Genomic DNA, 12,830 nt, shown 5'->3' with positions numbered 1-12,830 from the left:
ATTCACACCCCTGAGTCAATACATGTTAGAATCACCTTTGGCAGCGATCACAGCTGTGAGTCTTTCTGGGTAAATCTCCAAGAGCTTTGCACATCTGGATTGTACAATATTTGTTGGTTGTTGATCAGTGCTAGACAGCTAGAAAGCTGATTTAAGTCAAAACTGTAACTAGGCCACTCAGGAACATTCAATGTTGTCTTGGTAAGCAACTCCAGTGTATATTTGGCCTTGTGTTTTATGTTATTGTCCTGCTGAAAGGTGAATTTGTCTCCCAGTGTATGTTGGTAAACAGACTAACACGATTTTCCTCTAGGATTTTGCCTGTGTTGAGTTCTATTCCGTTTCTAATTATCTCCCAAAAAACTCCCTAGTCCTTGCCGATGACAAGCATACCCATAACATGATGCAGCCACCACAATGCTTAAAAATATGAAGAGTGGTACTCAGTGACGTGTTGTGTTGGATTTGCTCCAAACATAATGCGTTGTATTCCGGACAAAAAGTACATTTCTTGCCTAATTTTTTGCAGTTTTACTTTAGTGCCTTATTGCAAACAGGATGCATGTTTGGGAATATTTTATTCTGTACATGCTTCCTTCTTTTCACTCTGTCATTTAGGTTAGTATTGTAGAGTAACACAATGTTGTTGATCCATCCTCAATTTTCTCCTATCACAGCCATTAAACTCTGTAACTGTATCTGGCCTCATGGTGAAATCCCTGAGCGGTGTACTTACACTGAACACAAATATATAAAATATGCACAAAAAGGATATTTCTCTCTAATTTTGTGCACAACTTTGTTTACATCCCTGTTAGTTAGCATTTCTCATTTGCCAAGATAATCCATCTACCTGAGAGAATGATTACACAGATTAAACAGAATAATCATTACACGGGTGCACCTTGTGCTAGAGACAATTAATGGCCACTCTAAAGTTCAGTTTTGCCACACAACACAATGCCACAGATGTCTCAAGTTTTGAGGGAGCATGCAATTGGCATGCTAACTGCAGGAATGTCCACCAGAACTGTTGCCAGACCATTTAATGCTCATTTCTCTACCATAAGCGTTGTTTTAGAGAACTTGGCAGCACATCCAACCGGCCTCACAACCACAGACCACGTGTATGGCGTTGTGTGGGCAGCTTAACTAGGTCTTTCCTTGCAGCACTCGACCACACCACTGGACAATAATCAAGATCAGACAAAACTAGAACCTGCAGGACTTGCTTTTTGAATCTGTTGGGTCAAAAAAGCAGAGCATCTCTTTAGTACGGAGAGACCTCTCCCCATCTTTACAACCATTGAATCTATATGTTCTCGACCATGACAATTTACAATCTAAGGTAACACCAAGTAATTTAGTCTCCTCAACTTGTTCAACAGCCACACCATTCATTACCAGATTCAGCTGAGGTCTAGAACTTAGGGAATGAGTGTTACCAAATACAATCCTCTTATTTTTTTGGAGATGTTCAGGACCAGTTTATAACTGGCCACCCATTCCAAAACAGACTGCAACTCTTTGTTAATGGTTTCAGTGACTTCATTGGCTGTGGTTGCTTTTGCGTATATGGTTGAATCATCAGCATACATGGACACACATGCTTGGTAAAAATAGAAAAGAGTAAAGGACCTAGAGAGCTGCCCTGTGGTACACCATGCTTTACATTTGACATAAGAAAACCCTCTGCGTTCTATTAGGTAGATAGCTCTGAATCAATGATTTGGCAGAGGTTGAAAAGCCATAACACATACAGTACGTTTTGTCAACAACAAGTCATGGTCAATAATGTCAAACAGCTGCACTGAAATGTAATAGTACAGCTCCCACAATCTTCTTATTATCAATTTCTTTCAACCAATCATCAGACATTCGTGTCAATGCAGTAGATGTTGAGTGCCTTTCTCTATAAGCATGCTGAAAATATGTTGGTTATTTGTTTACAGAGAAATAACATTGTATTTGGTCAAACAATTTTTTCCAACAGTTTGCTAAGAGCTGGCAGCAAACGGATCCGTCTGCTGTTAGAACTAGTAAACGCTGCATTACAACTCTTGGGTAGCGGAAATGACTTTGGCTTCCCTCCAGGCCTGAGGACAAAGACTTGTCTCTAGGATCAGATTAAAGATATGACAGATGGGATTGGTTATAGAGTTAGCTACCATCCTTAGTAGCTTTCCATTTTAGTTGTAAATGCCACGAGGTTTGTCATGATTGATTGATAACAATATTTTTCCACCTCTCCCACACAAACTTTACAAAATTTTAACTTGCAATGCTTTTATTTTTTATGCATGAGTACAATGGCTTGCTGTTTGTTGTTGGAATTTCCTGCGTAAGTTTGCCCACTAATTGGCAACATCAAATGATTTTGGGATGACTACGCCATCTGATTTGATGAAAGATGGAGTTGAATTTCATTTCTGCCCATAACTTTAATTTAAAGTATTCCAATTTTTTTCCCATCTTTCTTTATATCATTGATCTTGGCTTCATAATACAGTTTCTTCTTATTTTTGTTGAGTTTAGTCACATCATTTCTCAATTTGCAGTAGGTCAGCCAGTCAGATGCGCAGCCAAACTTATTGCCACTCCTTTTTCCCCATCTCTTTCAACAATACAGTTTTTCAATTCCTCATCAAACTATGGAGCCTTAACAGTTCTAACAATCAGTTTCTTAACAGGTGCATGTTTATCAACCATTTCATAAATTCATCAAGTGCAGCACCTGGATGCTCCTTATTAATCACATCAGTTCCAACAAATGTTTGTAACATAATCCACATAAGAGTCACAGCAAAATATTTTGTATGATCTCTTATACACTATTTTAGGCCCAGTTTTCGGAAATTAGGCTTTTCTGGAAATAGCCACTATATTGAGATCACTGCATCCAGTAGGTATGGATACAGCTTTAGAACAAATTTCTATAGTATTAGTAAAAATGTGATCAATAGATGTGGATGATCTTGTTCCTGTAGTGTTTGTAAACACCTTGGTAGGTTGATTAATAATCTGAACCAGTTTACAGGCACTGGTTACAGTGAGATGCTTCCTCTTGAGTGGACAGCATGATGAAAAACAGTCAGTATTCAGATCCCCAATAACCTCACCATGCTCAAAGGAATATTCAATGTCTGTTTTTTTTTTGTTTTTTTACTCATCTACCAATATGTGCCCTTCTTTGCGAGGCATTGGAAAATCTCCCAGACCTTTGTGGTTGAATCTGTGTTTGAAATTCACTGCTTGACTGAGGGACCCTACAAATAATCGTATGTGTGGGGAACAGAGATGAGGTGGTCATTCGAAAATCATGTTAAACACTATTATTATACACAGAGTGAGTCCATGCCACTTATTACGTGACTTGTTAAGCACATTTTTACTCCTGAATTTATTTAGGCTTGCCATAACAAAGGGTTTGAATACTTATTGACTCAGGACATTACAGCTTTTCATTTTTTATTCATTTGTAAAATTGTATAAAAAAACAATTCCATTTTGACGTTGTGGGGTATTGTGTATAGACCAGTAACACAAAATCTCTATTTAATCCATTTTAAATTCACGCTGTAACACAACAAAATGTGGAAAAAGTCAAGGGGTGTGAATACTTTCTGAAGGCACTGTAGAAACATCTTGTGGACAGGGTTCTACATGGAACTCAAAAAGGTTCGACCTGTAACCAAAAATGGTTCTCCTATAGCACCTAGATAGCACCTTTTATTCTAAGACTGTACTCTCCTTCATCAACCTGCTAGACTAGTCTGTGCTTGTCCCTTATGATTTCATTGTGATGTTTAAAAAAATAAATTGAACCTTTATTTAACTAAGCAAGCCAGTTAAGAACAAATTCTTATTTACAATGACGACCTACACAGGCCAAACCCAGACGACTATGGGCCAATTGTGTGCCACCCTATGGTACTCCTGTGATACTACTGTGATACAGCCTGGAATCGAACCAGGGTGTCTGTAGTGACACCTCAAGCACTGCGATGCAGTGCCTTAGACCGTTGCGCCACTCGGGACAGCCTACTCAGATCCAATAATAGGCTTTGGGGCCCTCCTGCATTGCTTTGAGAGATGATTAATTCCTAGTTTGATCGCCATCACGACATCTAACTAGCTAGTGATGCAGGAATTCTGTGAAGTAGCTTTGTGCCATCTGGTGGTGAAGGCAAACTCATTCCTATGCCCTCCAGAGTCCAGTCTGTACTTTTCCACACAGATTCACAATCACATACTGAGACTTTTGTTAGATTCTCAAGATTCTTTTGTAGAATCTTCTAGATTTGAGAGGCAAAAAATGTCCTTGGTGAGCTGATATTGATAATTGGGTGTCTAAAAAGACAGATTGACCTAGATAATTCAAACATTTTGTTGTGCCAAGATATCTAATGGAAAAGCTCATTACAAAACACAAACAAACCTGCTAATGAATAGATAGATAGTGGTTTGGTTGCTGATGTAGGCTACATTAATTATCATCACTTTTATTTTACAGCATATCAGGTTTGTTATGGGCTACTGTAGCCATCTTGAGTTTTTTTCTAATGATGTTATATTTGGAATGCCAATGATGAGTCATTTTACAGCTCCTCCGCTTATTTTTGTTAAAGTAAAAGGAAACTGGTTTGCTCTCCCACAGTTATCAACTAGCTCTTCTACAAATGTCTAGTTGTTACATTGTTTAAAAAAACGGGTGTGATTTATTGGTTGGTAGGCTACATAATGTTCGGCATTAAGCAAATTCAAATTCAGCAATGCAGTATATGGGAAGTAGACCCGGTAGAATGAACCAGTGAATTCCAGTTTAATCCGGGTTGTATGGACTGTTCACATCTTGCTATGTATTTATCCGAGCACCAAATGCGTTGACGTCAGCTGTTGTTATTCAAAAAGTATGTCGAATGACTGACTGACTCCCTTTTACAACAGCAGCCGCTGTAACCCGCGAAATGAGAACACGTCATAATACATAATGGTAATATTTACAGTACTGTATTATGATTGGCAAGTTTGACGCTGTTGTTGAAAAATGTACAGTACATAGATAGGTTGGTTCATGGTTGAGATGAAAGCCATGCAAGTAAGTACATTTTGATAGACTCCCACATTTACCAAAACCCTTTTTCATGACCATACATTAAAATTAGTAGGTTTGTTCGCTTATGTTTCACGGTGAAGTAAAAAGGGTGTAAGTAAAAGTACGCAGCCATTTTATAAATCGCGACAAATGTGGCCCTATTTCGTGAATCACTAGGTCGGAGGTATTCTCATTGTGACGTTTGCCGCATCACAACTCGTGTATAAATAACACCCGCAAACCCCCTTCCAACTCAAAACTCTTTATTGATGCCGTTTTATTGTTCTGTGGCGACTGACGGTTCGTTTTCGTCAAGATGTATTTTTTCCTGAATATCTTATTAGTTTACTTTAATTTTAGAAGTGACGAATGATAGTTAAGACTAATATGTAACAGGTCTCGTGTGACTGTAGTATGGTAGTTTAAAGTGATCAGATAAAGTAACTATCTAACGTTACCTGCTAGCTTGTTTTTCGACGCCGACATTATTTGTTGCCTCAGCTTTTTTGCGATGGTTGCTTTTACTTGAGTACTGAATTACTTACGATTCGTATGCAATAAGATTAACATAGCTATAAGAAACGATCAAGCTGACGTGTCCGTTCGGAAAGATGAAAGCCACAACAAGATTATCGTTAGGTGGCAGGGTATTGTTGTTATCCTCGTCAGTTACGTAGTTAAACACAGAAGAATGGTTATTTCAGCTGAGTTGGCATCTCTACGCTAAGTAACAGCGAACATGTCACATTTGTTAACTAGCCAAGAAGGCTTATTTACCAAGCAAAATCGCGGCGTTTGACGATGTAGTGGAGAAATGGCTGCCCGGGTGACTCAGTGCTGGTGCAGCTATCTGAAGTCAAAATGTTTTAAAGCTCATGAAAGAATCAGGTTGTATAAGTGTAATTGAAATAACCAAGTTACAAGACCAGAACCTTATGAAGGGAGTGAAGCCGTTCGAATAGCCAGCTAAATATTTGAATAGAAATTGAGCGTAGGTCCCACTTATAGCTACTTCAATGCGAATACTCTTTTCTTAACCTAAAATGAAGACTAGTTTACAAGAGAAATTTGAGCCATTGGGAATGGGCAGTAAAATATACCACTTACAAGACTGCCATCTTGTGAAGACATGGAGAATAGCCAGCTAAATATTTGAAGATCAAGTTGAGCGTAGGTCCCTTATATCCGAGGCAGTTGATATACTTCAGTGCGTTAGAAGTGTTGCTTTTAGTTGGTTGCGCATCAGGAAAAAACATTTTATAGTGAAAAGGGAACCAAGGTACAAGACTATCCTTTCAAAAGTTTACGCTTTGATTCTAGCCAGAATAAAATGTTTTATCTAAACTGAATAAGTACTGGTAGTTTGTCTCAAATCAGTATAGGCGACATGTGAAATAACCAAGTTACTGATCTTGAATCATATGAGAAGTTGTGAAGCCTCTTGAATAGCCAACTGAATATTGTAAGTTGTGCTGCAGTGGCCTTTTGATCATTTGAGTTATAATTATTATTTTTTTTTACGTGAAGTACAATATGTGCTTATTTTGTGAAACTTTATTTCAATAGCAAACGAAATATTGGAAGATAATTTAGGCCAACAGTGCCTGTTTGTCGGTCATTTAAGCTGCTTCAAGAAGTAAAAATATTTTGAGCCTTAAGCGGTAGGTCAAGGAGGTGCAGGCTCGTGACGTTGCTTTGTCACGCTTCAGATTTGATAAACTTTATCTAAACACAATTGGCTCTAGTTGGCGAAGAAAATAAGATTTTGCTGTAGAAGAATGGACTGAAGAATGGACTTTTACGGGGTGGGGGGGCACTTAGCTAGCTAGTATGCAGTTTGATCAGATGAGGAAGGACTACTTCAGGATCAGGCAAGAACCAGGCAGAAGGAAACTGGGAGGACCAGCGGGGAGCCAGGCAGGATCCAGGTGGATCGCGGGAGGAGCAGATGGGACCCAGTTGAGCGAGCGGAACGCAGCAGTTTTCATCAGAGGGAGCGCGCCAGATGGCAGGGTAGCGAGCTGAGAGCGGAGCAGTCCCAGGTCGAGCGTTGCCCCAATGCAGCCAGTGGGTCCCAGCAGAAATGAGGCAGACGAGTAAAAGGGTCAACTAGCTTCGCAAGTGACAAGTGTTTGTATGATGGGTAGTGGTATCGAGTAATGTTTAACTGGGCCAACATCTTTGAAATTAGTCCATATTAAATCTGTCAACACATTTTCTCGCGAAGTTTTCTTCCTCTTTCAGGTAAAGTGTTAATTTTCCTGGTTGTGGCCTCTTCCTGTGTGATGTCTGCTGTGATGAGTCCCCCTTGGCCTACTTGGTAGAGTGCCCTGGCGAGAGGACTGTCTTAAAGGATTTCACCCTCCTGCAGCGCAGATGTAGTACCCCCCCCCCTGGGCGGAGGAGTTTCTTCATTGAGTTCAATAGGTCTACTCCCCTGAGAAGTGGTCTACATGGGAGTGTTGCGAGTTGAAATTCTTCTGTACGTTCGTGCTGCTTTGGTGCTGAGCAGCTACATCTGCTGGTTAAAGTGAGCAGTGAGTTTAAATGCATGCTACGATCATGTGGGGAGTAACTATTTCCCTCAAATATTGATATAAAATGTATATTTGCCTCTTTGTAATGGTAACTGAAAAGGATTATCCCTGCATTTAATTTGTAGTATTGGTCAAACTGGTGCATTTGTGGATGGTGGGGGGGGAGACTTTCCAAGTTCTTCTTTTCACAGGCTCGCACCTTAAAGCAAACCTGACCATCCAAGGGATGTACTGCTCACCACATTAATGAAAACGGTTGAGCACGTTCCGAAACAGATAATTCTAAGGATGGATCAAGGGAAATCTCTGGTGTTAAAATCATGTAGGAAGGTATTTTGTACTGGTTTTCTGTAGTGAGTTAATAATTTGCATATACTGTTTTTCTTCCAATATTTTGTAGGGATACACACTTGGGTTCTGGGAGGGTTGTGGGGGTGTTAATCAAATATTTTCCTAGACTTTTTTTTCACACAGCTTCGTGTAAAGCAGCATTTTAAAGATCCAAATGATTAGCGTTGATGTTTGAGGAGCAAGGAGTCAACCCAGTGGTCCACGTCTTTCGGGGTTCCTTTTGCCTTGGGGTGTGGATATTCCTTGGTGTCTACAATGATGTAGCAGGAGGCGGGCCACCTTTTGGGATGTGAACTTGCAGTGTTCTCCCAGGGAGTGTGGTAACTTAACTTTTAGGCTGATGCATTTTATATCCTGGAGTTGAAATTTGCATTTGGGGTTTCTGGGGTCAGGGGAGGGCTTAACTGTGACTCTTCCAGATTATACCCACCCCTCAATGAAAGAGATTGGAGGTCTACATCTCCCCCGTCTTAAGGAGAACAGCTGATGCCTTGAGGCCAGTGGTATTTAACTGTTTCTTGTGTAAAGTTATTGTGTACGTGAATTTGTGTATTTTAATTGTATTTTAGCAACTGTTAATAGAATTTTGATAGTGGGTTGGTTACTGTCTGGGTTTGTATGGGTGGGAATGGTGGAAGGCTTGTTTTCCAGTGTGCTGTGTCCTACGCTTTCAGTACTGAAGATCAACAGGAACGCCCCTAACTCATTGTATGTCAAGGTTTACTGTTGCTTCAAAACACCTCATTAGGTCTCAAGTAAGGTCCCTTACAAATGTTTTCACATTTTATATTTCATTAATGACATTTGGCACCTTGCCTTAATTGCACGCCTTTGCAAATTAGTTAAATGTTTTGTATTGATGCAACTGAACATTGTCAAGGAATTATAATTGGTAATAAATGCATAGCTTTTTGTGATTGAAGACAGTTTTGGTATGCATTTGTTATTCTGGGGGACTCTTGTGTGGGGGCTTTTCTTGTGCTTTTCAGGTATGACTTAGCTTGGTGCTTTTAGATCACGGAAGTGACCTGGGCTTGATGGCAGCTCTTACAAGGTGGAAAGTGACGGTTTCAGATAAGTTCAATCCAGCTTGTATGTCCAAATGTGGGAATTTATGACATGGCACCTGGTTGTCTGAAGGGGCCCTATTGCTGCCGTAGTTGATTCGTCTTCAATAGAGAAGAATCTACTTAGCGATACAACGACTCTGCCGCTACTTGTGGTATGTAGAAGTTGCACTGCTGTGCTTTCACTGAGTGCAAATCTCTTCTGGTGGAGACTTCTCAACTCAAACTTATGCTAATTATAACGCATATTTTGTCTACGGGTAACAAATGTCAGTGCTGTGAGGGTGGGTATAGGGCTGTTTGTTTTTGATCTTTCAGAATTACAAAAGCCCAAACGAAGACTGCCATCTACCCGTGACATGACCACAGGAATCGCCCCTCCTTTGAACTCTACACAGGCAGGACCGTTTGAACACCTTCATTACATTAGACTATTTCTAGTTAGCTTTTGACTCTCCTCAGCTACCAACACTTGTGCAACTGTGCAAGGAGCACGCAGTCTTGTATCGTAGTAGCCTTCCATTCCTCTTCAACTGCATATTTGGTTTTCCTTTGCAGCTGTCGTGCAACTGTGACAGCGTTCCCAAATTAAGGTAGCTGAGGAACACTGCGCAACTGTGCAGCTGTAATTTGGATTGCAATTGTTTTGCTTTTGGATTGGTAGTTGAGGGTTGGGGGGGGAATTCTGCACTTTTTCTCAACAGAAATCTGAGTGCGTCTTGGTGAAGCACGAACGAAGTCTTCTGACCTGGCGCACGTAGTAAGGTGTTGGTGTACCTTTTCAGTCTTCATTTCAAATCGAACTCCAGACCCCTGCCATGTTTTAGTTTGGTTCAATGTACATCTTGAACTGGCTTTCTGTTAACCTCCTATCGTTAATAACCATCATCAAGCCATGCTTTCACTGGCAAATGCCCTTAGGCTCAGCCCTACTGCTTTGCATCTTTAAAGTAAGTTGAGTGAAACGTCATGTATGTTATGTGAGTACTATGGTGGTTTGTGTAGAAACCTCTTTGTTTCAGATCATTATCTTGTCTCACTGGCCGCTGACTGCGCCTCCATCTGAATGTAACGCCGTCGCAGGAAACTCTGCAAATGAATGTGTCCCCTGAATGACGTACCTACCATCTACCCCCTCCGCGCTTGAGCTTAGTCAAACCCCACCCCCACACTCGACGGTCTTCAGACTCCTCTCCCTCTGTGCTGTCTGTGCTCCTTTCCTTTCTCCCTTTTGGTTTCTCAGGTGACAATTTCTCATCCGATGTAAAATAGTAATTAATTGGCATCTGTTCTGCCTCTAACTGCGTGATGGAACACTGAGAACCCAGTCACTTTCAGATCAAGAGCCACAAGCTTGTCTTGCGGAAAATTGAGCATCACTTCAGTTTCTTGGTTACTAAGTTAAGTCGTTTTGGTTCCCTTTTGATTTTGAACACATCATGGCTATGTTTTAACACAACCTTTTGACTGCATGCATATCAGCTCTGCATAACATTTTGAACTTCAAAATGCGCAACATAACTTTCATATAGTTAATGTGTAAAATAGGCACATTCCAGTTGATGTTGGGTGGGTGGGTGCAACACTTTCTTCCTTCCTTTCAGATGCCTCTTGAGTGAACTTGTCATTACTGGGTGCTTGCAGCTGCAGGGAATCACGGGAAGTGTCTTGGTTTGATCCAGGTCTAGGAAGTTGAGAGCAACAGTGTAGAGAAACCAGTTTGTGGTTTGTACTGTTTCTATCAGTCAAAGTAAATGACAGCTTAAAATATTTTCAATTTCAGGGATCTGTTTTGGGGGGGGGGTGGTGTATAATTGTTCCTCTTTTGTCTTTACAGCTTCAAATCTAACAGCCCAATCCTTGTGAGTTTTACTGACCTCTGAATCTGGACCAATGTCAGTGATAAGATCTACACTTACGTTGTGACTTTGTCTTACTGGTATCATGGGTAAAATGTGGAATTGCTCTAATGGCATTAAGTGTCTATGGGTTTGCTGGGGAAACCAGTTGTCTTTTCCTCTAGTTTCAGGCTTGCGACGATGCTAAAGTCCTCGGGTTCGTGTAGAGCAGCAGGTGCAAGGGTTTTTCTTTTCCTGGGAGAACAAACCCTCTGGTTTTTGTTCCTCCAGGTTTTGCTTTTTGTCCTTGTGTAAAAAAAAAAGCAAAAGACTCCGGTGGTGGCACTCCTGATCGTCCTCAGGATGGGGTTCAATTCCCTGCGGTGTCTTTGCTTTTCTCAACCTGCTGCTTAGTTGGGTAAGCCAGTGAAAACGGGAACCTAGGTAGTTAAAGTTCTAGGGTCATATTGTGAACTTCTTTTTTAATCATTCAAGTATTACCTCTTAAAATATTGGCAGGTGCTATAGTTATTGAGGCTGTTTAGTATGTGCCCCTAGTGGAAACTGTCTCGTCAATAAAATTCTCAATTGCAACCAAATATGAACTGTTCCAAAAATGTTTCTACTTAGGCTTGTTTCCAACCCATAAATGTCAACTAGTTTCTACTGGAATTTATTTTGTTTAGTCATTGGTTGAGACATCATGACTTGCAGTTCAAAAAATGAGTAATTTACTGTATTTTATGAATAAAGTCTATGAACTGTACAAAATTGTGCTGTCATACCTCTACAATGTCTTCAATGTTGACTTAATTCCCTGGATTTATTTGGGTTATACATTACATGTACATTTACATGTTTTAATGTGCTTTTCATATTTGACAAGTCCAATTTGTGGCCTGAAGTGTATTTTCATTACGGAGTAGAATAAGTCTACATAACCAATGAATGGGGGTGTATTTATTAATTAACCAGGTAGGTCAGTTGACCACGTTCTCATTTGCAACTGCAACCTGGGCATGATAAAGCGTAGCAATTCGATGAGATGAAGCAAAGCAGTGTGACAGTTACAAACAAATGTATTGTCAACATAATATATAATGTGCAAATGTAGGGAGCTAAGGCAATGAATAGGCCATGGAGGCTAAACAATTACAATTTAGCATTAACACTGGTGTTAGATGTGCAAGTAGCACTACTGGGGTGCAAGAGGATAAGTAACATGAGGTGGTTGGGTGTGAGGTTTACAGATTGGCTGTGTACAGTGATCAGTAAACTGCTCTGACAGGATTGATCAGCAAGTACCAGAGACAATGATGCATGTCAAGTACAATCGCACTGCATTCAGCATGTCTCATTTACTGAATCATGTTTTACTAAATATACAAACCGGTTCGGTCTGGCTCAGTTGGTAGAGCATGGGGCTTGCAATGTCAGGTTTGTGGGTACAATTTCCATGGAGAACCAGTAAAAACTAAGCCCCCTTTTTCCGCAGCAAACAGTGATCCGGGTCAACAGCATCAATGTAACAGTATAAACTTTTACGTCCGTCCCCTCGCCCCGACCTGGGCGCGAACCAGGGACGCTCGAAGCATCGTTGCCCTTGCAGATAAGGGGAACCACTACTTCAAGGTTCCAGAGCAAGTGACGTCACCGATTGAAACGCCACTAGCGCGCACCACCGCTAACTAGCTAGCCATTTCACATCGGTTACACATACATATTGTAATTATTTTTAGAATATTCTGTGTTGACGTGAAGCGCCTGTATTAAATCGGTTGCAGCGATGCTATGCTACTAGCCCATTTGATGAATATCCATCCGAGACAACTGATATAAAGTGTGTTTTCTCATAGTTGACGGAATGTCACGTGTCCTACAACTATCATTACACTCGTAACAACTTAACCATTACGAAATGTATATTCTATCAAATAAGCCA

The sequence above is a fragment of the Oncorhynchus clarkii genome, chromosome 14 (assembly GCF_045791955.1).
Source record: "Oncorhynchus clarkii lewisi isolate Uvic-CL-2024 chromosome 14, UVic_Ocla_1.0, whole genome shotgun sequence".
NCBI lineage: Eukaryota > Metazoa > Chordata > Actinopteri > Salmoniformes > Salmonidae > Oncorhynchus > Oncorhynchus clarkii.
The sequence above is the reverse complement of the archived record's forward strand: the minus strand, read 5'-3'. Positions refer to the sequence as shown.